The following is a 7480-nucleotide window of genomic DNA, read 5'->3' as shown; positions in this document are numbered from 1 at the left end:
TATGGAATGTTAAGCTGACACCCGAGACAGTCAAAGATTCCCAGAATTCAATATCCTACACAATTTTCTGGTTGTACCAAAAAATAAATAACCAACAAATGATTTCGCCTCTTAAAAAAAAAAGCATTTACACTTAAGAAATGGGATGAGGTGGCATTCCCTCCTTCTCAAAAATGTTTCTAGAGCTACTAAAAAAACTGTATTTACAAAATAGTTGATAAAAATGTTTCTCTGGATCGTACAAGAAGGGAGACAAGGACCACTGATAAGACATGGAATATGGCATTAACCAGACTTGGCTTCTTTCTCTCCTGCTTCATCAGAGGCTGGACTCTCCTCAGTTTTCATTTACCCATTCATTTTCTGCAGGTAAATCTTTTTTCTTTTTTTTTCTTTCTTTCTTTTTTTTTTGGAGATGGAGTCTCGCTCTGTGGCCCAGGCTGGAGTGCAGTGGCGCGATCTTGGCTCACTGCAACCTCCGCCTCCCGGGTTCATGCCATTCTCCTGCCTCAGCCTCCAGAGTAGCTGGGACTACAGGCGCCCGCCACCACACCCGGCTAATTTTATGTAATTTTAGTAGAGAGGGGGTTTCACCGTGTTAGCCAGGATGGTCTCAATCTCCTGACCTGGTGATCTGCCTGTCTTGGTCTCCCAAAGTGCTGGGATTACAGGTGTGAGCCACCGCGCCCGGCCACCGCAGGTAAATCTTCTTTAGTTTCTTGGTTAGCCACTTTGGCCTGTTTTCCGTTTGCTCCCCTTTTCCCTTTTGTTTGCACTTTTTTGTCTGAAGATTTACCCTTAGCTGCTGGCTTTTTCGGCTTTGCTTCCAGTTTTGCAGAAGGTTTAGCTGACAACTGTGCCTGTCTCCTCTTGGGCTATTCCTTGGCGGCCCCTTCAGCGGAGCTGACCTTCCTCTTGGGCATCTTGGCTGTGGGGAAGCCTCGTGCCAGGTGCCTTCTGGCCGCGGTGTGCCAAGAGCCTTCGAGAAGCTGGGCTGCCTGACTACTGCCACTCCTCTGGCAGCCGAAGCTGCTTTTATTTTTCTTTTATCAAAGAATACATATAACTAATTATAGACATGCAGTAAGACATTAAATGTGTAGTTAAATATTTATGCATAAATAGCAAGGGCCATCAGAAAGAAAAGCAGGACTGAAGCCAGCGGTCCACGCATCCACAGAGGCAGCGGGCAGAGGAAGCACAGGGCCTTGGTTCCCTCCCTTGTTTCCCAGTCTAATTAGTCACCCGGACCTGAAAACATATCCTCAGGGGGTGGAGATTTTACAATTAAATACCGTTGTTCTCGGTGCCCTCTCCCTTGGTTCATCAAGCATCACTCATATAATACCACATACTTGACCTCCTGCCCACAGGGGACCTCCCACCTCCTGGCACCTCTCATGGGATCACTGGGCCTGCCTGTACTGTGGGGCCAAGCCCCGTCTTTTTCCCAAGCCCTCAAGTCCACGCATGAATGTTCATCCAGACTTGGTGGGGGGCTTTTCACCCTTACAAGATGGTAGAAAATTCACATTGGTTTTTTTCATAATTTGTTTTTATTTTTATTATTATTATTATTTTTTTTTTTTTGAGGCGGAGTCTCGCTCTGTCGCCCGGACTGGAGTGCAGTGGCCAGATCTCAGCTCACTGCAAGCTCCGCCTCCTGGGTTTACGCCATTCTCCTGGCTCAGCCTCCCGAGTAGCTGGGACTACAGGCGCCCGCCACCTCGCCCGGCTAGTTTTTGTATTTTTAGTAGAGACGGGGTTTCACCATGTTAGCCAGGATGGTCTCGATCTCCTGACCTCGTGATCCGCCCGTCTCGGCCTCCCAAAGTGCTGGGATTACAGGCTTGAGCCACTGCGCCCGGCCTGTTTTTATTTTTAAAAATACCAACCTTAGGCCGGGTGCGGTGACTCACGCCTGTAATCCCAGCTCTCCGGGAGGCAGAGGCAGGAGGATAGCTTGAGCCCAGGAGTTCGAGACTTGCCTGGGCAATATATCAAGACCCCGTTCTCCACAAGAAGGAAAAAAAAAAAAAAGACAAAAAAAAAAAAAAAATTCCCAACCCTTGGATAGCAGGGAGGTGCTGGAGGGGTAGGGTCAAAAGAGTATGTGAGAGCAGTCATTTCCCAAGACTGCCCTCCGCGGGGCTGTATTTCAGAAAACATACTCGGGGGCTACCTCTCCATTCACATGTACTGCCCTAGCCTCTCCCCATCCCCCACGGAATCATACCCATAGCTGCACTGTTCCATAACGGCAGTAGAATGTTGCAGAAGGCGCAAGGATTCCTCCACTCCATCTTCAAAGAAAAAGTCACTAATAAATGACATTTGGTAGGTTAGTGAACATTAAATACATTAGTGAGCAAAAGAAAATCAGAATGAACAAGAATTGGTAATCTACCTAACTGAACACAAATGAACTCAGGCAGTTGGTAACAGGAGGTAAAGAACGGCGCTAACTGCAGAACAGCTGCCCCCCACCTTCCCAGGAGCAGTGTGACTGGGAAGCAACCCCGTCACACTGGGCTGTTCATGCTGGTGTGCATGCATCCTGGTGGGATTTCTAAGCAAAGTGAGCCGCCCATCGGTTCCGATGAGTTTGCTGATGCCGGACAAAAGACACCTGTTGTCTAGCTGCCTGCCCCAGTTGTCTCCCAAAGTTCCTTACTGAGAATGAAAAGCATCTTTCTCTGTGTGGTGACTTCAGTGGGCCAGCAAATATTTGAGTCTAAAGCACAAGACTAAATAATTATAGGCAGAGCAGCAGCTACCACTTACAATTTGCCTTCTTGATGCTAAACCCTGGGTTAGGCCTTTTACAGTCTTATATCATTTTGCCCAGCAATCCATGGAAGCATCGTTTTTAAAATCATCATCTGACTTAGGTGACCTGTCCAAGACCACACATCCAAATGATAAGTTAGGGTTTTAAGCCAGGACTGTTAGACTTCAAAGCCTCTTAACCATTCCACTGCCCTGCTGTAGGGCACAGGGAGATAGAGGGGGATAAGTCATGGTTGCCATCAAAGAGCCAATAACGATAACATACAGATGGTGAGGATGATGGCAGCTGCTGTTTTTTGGGCACCAGCTGTGGTCAGGTACAGTGCTAAGCACTTTAGTTCCACTGTTAAGTCACCAGGACAGAAACTCCCCACACCAGCTCTGTAATAGGGGTGAGTGTTGGACATAAGCAGGGAGCTGACAAGAAGCCAAGATTAGGCTGGGCATGGTGGCTCATGCCTGTAACCCCAGCACTTTGGGAAGCTGAGGTGGGTGGACCCAGGAGTTCAAGACCAGCCTGGCCAAGGTGGCGAAACCCTGTCTCTACTAAAAAATACAAAAATTAGCTGGGGGTGGTGATGCGTACCTGTAATCCCAGTTACTCAGGAGGCTGAGGCAGGGAGAATTGCTCGAACCCGGGAGGCGGAGGTTGCAGTGAGCCGAGATGGGGCCACTGCACACCAGCCTGGGCAACAGAGCGAGATTGCATCTCAAAAAAAAAGAAGCCAAAACTAGAGATCCTTGCAGTGCTGGGCTCCCAGAGTCTGGATTCTGAGCACCTCCAGGTTCCTATTTTGGCATATTTACATAATTTCACATTTTAATGCCTAGATAATTTTTTTATATAACAAAACATTTTTTACGTATCTCAAATGTGTACCTTTTTCTTTTGAGATAGGTCTTGATCTGTCACCCAAGCTGGAGTGCAGTGGTGCATTCATAGCTCACTGCAGCCTCAAGTTCTAGGGCTCAAAAGATCCTCCTGCCTAAGCCTCCAGAGTAGCTGGGGGTCTACAGGCATGTACCACCATGCCTGGCTACAATTATTATTCCCAAATGCTATCCCACCGTATTTCTAAAAACTCCTAAAGTAAGATTCTACTTTGCCCAGTTTGTCCTCAATTGAGCAGTTTTGTCTAAGCCCAGAGTTTCTGCTGGGCCAGCCTGTGGATAAACTGTCTCTCCCAAGCTGGTGCCCATCCCTGCCTGTAGCCTGGGAGGGGGAGGGGCGCCCAGCGTCACGTGGAACAAAACAAGACTGCCTAGGGCTACCTCTGTCTCCATCTCACTGACGGCGAACCACAGCTCAGAGGGCCAGCTCTTAAGTGAGACCTGAGTGCCAGAGAGAGGTGGACACAAAGCCAACAGCTAAATGAATGAAAATTCTGATTCCAATAAACCTGCCAGAGAAATAAAGCATTTTTAAAAAGATGATTAAATAAGGCAATATCTGATTAGGGCAAACATGATGCAGACAAGAAATGCAGCGGTTCAGAAGAGGGAAGGTCAGGCCGCCTGGGGAGAGTCCATGAAAAAGATGGAATGTGCCAGACGCTGTGCCTGGTGCTGGGAAAGAGGTGACTAGGACAGCATCTCTTTCCTCAAAGGGCTCCTAGACTAGGGGGAGGGCCGGACATCTGAATACATCCTGAGGAGATAGTGTGGGATGGCACGGTGGCAGTGGAGCCAGCCCTGGTTCTGCTCTTGGTTGGCTGGAAAGGAGTAGATGTAAGGGATGGCTTAGAAGAAGGGAAGTGGAAGAAAAGTTTTCTGAGCTGACAAGAGGAAGGAAAGGCCTTCTAGACAGGACACTACAAAGGCAGAGAAGCCCTAAGCAGAGTGAACATCAGACTCTACAGGTTAAGGGCTCAGTCACACAGGACCGCCCCCACGTCAGACCCCAGGTGCAAGGCCAAGCATCACCTATGCATCTGACCAGCTGGCTATAAACTGGAGGTCCCAACAGCTCCCTCCTCAGATTTGAACATCTGCTAGAACAGCTCACAGAACCCAGGAAAATAGTTTTCTTATTATTGCTGATTTATTACAAAGGATATTTTAAAGGACACAAATGAACAGCCTGATGAAGAGATACACAGGGTGAGGTCTGGAAAGGTCCTTGTGGAATTGGGGTGCGCCACCCTCCCGGCACATGGATGTGTTCGCCAACCCGGAAACTCTCCAAGGCCTGCCTTTCAAGGAGTTTTCTGGAGGCTTTGTCACGCAGGCGTGATTGAGCTCCAGCTCCATTCCCTACCCCAGAGGCTGGGGAATGGGGCTGAAAGCACAAAGCTTCCACCCATAGTTAGGTCTTTTTGGTGACCAGACCCAAATAAAGAGCCCACCAAGAGTCACCTCATGAGAACAAAGGACGCTCCCATCACCCAGAAAATTCCAAGGGATTTAGGAGGTCTGTGTCAGGAACCAGGTTCAAGGACCAAATGTTAGAACAAAAGATATGCAACCATAAAAAACAGCAAGATCATGTCTTTCGCAGGAACACGGATGGCGCTGGAGGCCATTATCCTCAGCTAACTAAGACAGGAACAGAAAACCAAACACTGCATGTTCTCAGTTATAAGCGGGAGCTAAATGGTGAGAACTCATAAACAAGAGACACTGGGCCCTACCTGAGGGTGGAGGGTGGGAGGAGGGAGAGGAGCAGAGAAAACTATTGGGGACTAGGCTTAGTACCCGGGTGATGAAATAATCTGTGCAACAAACCCTCCGTAACACAAGTTTACCTATATAACGAACGTGCACATGTATCCCCTAACCTAAAATAAAAGCTTAGCCGGGCGCGGTGGCTCGCGCCTGTAATCCCAGCTCTCAGGGAGGCAGAGGCGGGAGGATAGCTTGAGCCCAGGAGTTCGAGACCTGCCTGGGTAATACAGCGAGACCCCGTTCTCCACAAAAAGGAAAAAAAAAAAAGACCAAAAAAAAAAAAAAAGTTTAAAAAGGAAAAAACACCTGGGAGAAAAGAAAAATGATAAATTAACAACAAAAAAAGAAGACAATGCTCCTAGCACCCCCATCATTCAGGAATTTCCAAGGGTTTAGGAGCTTTGTGTTAGGAACTGGGGGCAGAGACCATATATATATTTCTTCCTATGTTACACTACCCCGGATAGGAAAACAGAAATTACTCTAGCGATTTCAAACAAAAAGGGGTTGTATATAGGCAATTAGGGCTTATCATTGGAGGAGCTAGAGGTGGTGAAGGTTGGGGAGGAGGGGGTTGCACCACTGGCTTTCAGGCTGCTTTACCACAGCTGATTTCCAGAGGATAGAAGAAGTCAGGAAACTCGGGAAACCGCTGCTGAGGTCCTTGCAGCCCCACAGTCCCCAGGCTGGTGACTGGTGGGGGAGTACAGAGTCCAGCTGACCAGAGCCTGCACATCTGCTGCTATGGGGGAGGAAAGGATGACTTCTACCTCCTTTCCACATTCCAAATTCCACGTGACTACATTTTATTGGCAGCACCCCGCTGGCAAGGGAGCCTTGATGTGTGCTTCCTGGGCTTCTGGCACCTGCACACAAAGGGGTGAAATGAGTGTCACGAGCAGCCACCACTGTGCAGCACACTTCCACATTCAGGCATGCTGGGGAGCCCCACTTATAATTGGATGTGTCCTGGCACTCTACTCACTTTTGGTAGGTGTTTGGATGTCTGAGGCTTTGCAAAAGAAGAAGGCAGGGAGTCTACGGTGGAGTCACATGGTGGAGACCTAGCTAAGTCAGAGGCCTGGAGAGGTGTCACTCTAGCTGGGCAGCAGGTGACACACAATCATGCCCTGAGTTGATTGGAGAAACACCTGAGATTGACCTGGAGTTTGTTCTAGAATGTTTTCACTGGAATGAAAGCTGAGCAGTCTGCAGGCCATATAGTATTGGAGAAAACATAGCCCTCACTGAAAAAGGCTGCCAGAGAAAAGGTGTCCACAGGGAAATTCAGGGGTTTTGTTTGTTTGTTTGTTTGTCTGTTTTTTTTTTTGAGACGGAGTCTCGCTCTGTCACCCAGGCTGGAGTGCAGTGGCCAGATCTCAGCTCACTGCAAGCTCCGCCTCCCGGGTTCACGCCATTCTCCTGCCTCAGCCTCCCGAGTAGCTGGGACTACAGGCGCCGCCACCTCGCCCGGCTAGGTTTTGTATTTTTAGTAGAGACGGGGTTTCACCGTGTTAGCCAGGATGGTCTCGATCTCCTGACCTCGTGATCCGCCCGTCTCGGCCTCCCAAAGTGCTGGGGATTACAGGCTTGAGCCACCGCGCCCGGCCTTCTTTTTTTTTTTTCTTTTCAGATAGAGTTTTGCTTTTGTTGCTCAGTCTGGAATGCAATGGCACAATCTTGGCTCACTGCAACCTCCACCTCCTGGGTTCAAGCAAGTCTCCTGCCTCAGCCTCCCTAGTAGCTGGAGTTACAGGCATGCACCACCATGCCAGGCTAATTTTTGTATTTTTAGTAGAGAAGGGTTTGCACCATGTTGGTCAGGCTGGTCTCGAACTCCTAACCTCAGGTGATCCACCCGCCCCAGCCCCCCAAAGGGCTGGGATTACAGGTGCGAGCTGCCGCGCCCAGCTTTTTTTTTTTTTTTTTTTTTTTGAGACAGTCTCACTCTGTCACCCAGGCTGGAATGCAGTAGCATGATCTTGGTTGACTGCAACCTCTGCCTTCTGGGTTCAAGTGATTCTCC

At 48.8% G+C, this 7480-nt stretch overlaps 1 pseudogene; it reads right to left on the bottom strand.

Annotated features, from left to right (window-relative positions):
• Positions 1-285: 285 nt before the first annotated feature.
• Positions 286-923, bottom strand: LOC115894949 (annotated as a pseudogene).
• Between the last annotated feature and the right edge of the window lie 6557 nt (positions 924-7480).

This window comes from Rhinopithecus roxellana, chromosome 19 (assembly GCF_007565055.1).
Source record: "Rhinopithecus roxellana isolate Shanxi Qingling chromosome 19, ASM756505v1, whole genome shotgun sequence".
NCBI classification, from domain to species: domain Eukaryota; kingdom Metazoa; phylum Chordata; class Mammalia; order Primates; family Cercopithecidae; genus Rhinopithecus; species Rhinopithecus roxellana.
The sequence above is the reverse complement of the archived record's forward strand: the minus strand, read 5'-3'. Positions and strand labels throughout refer to the sequence as shown.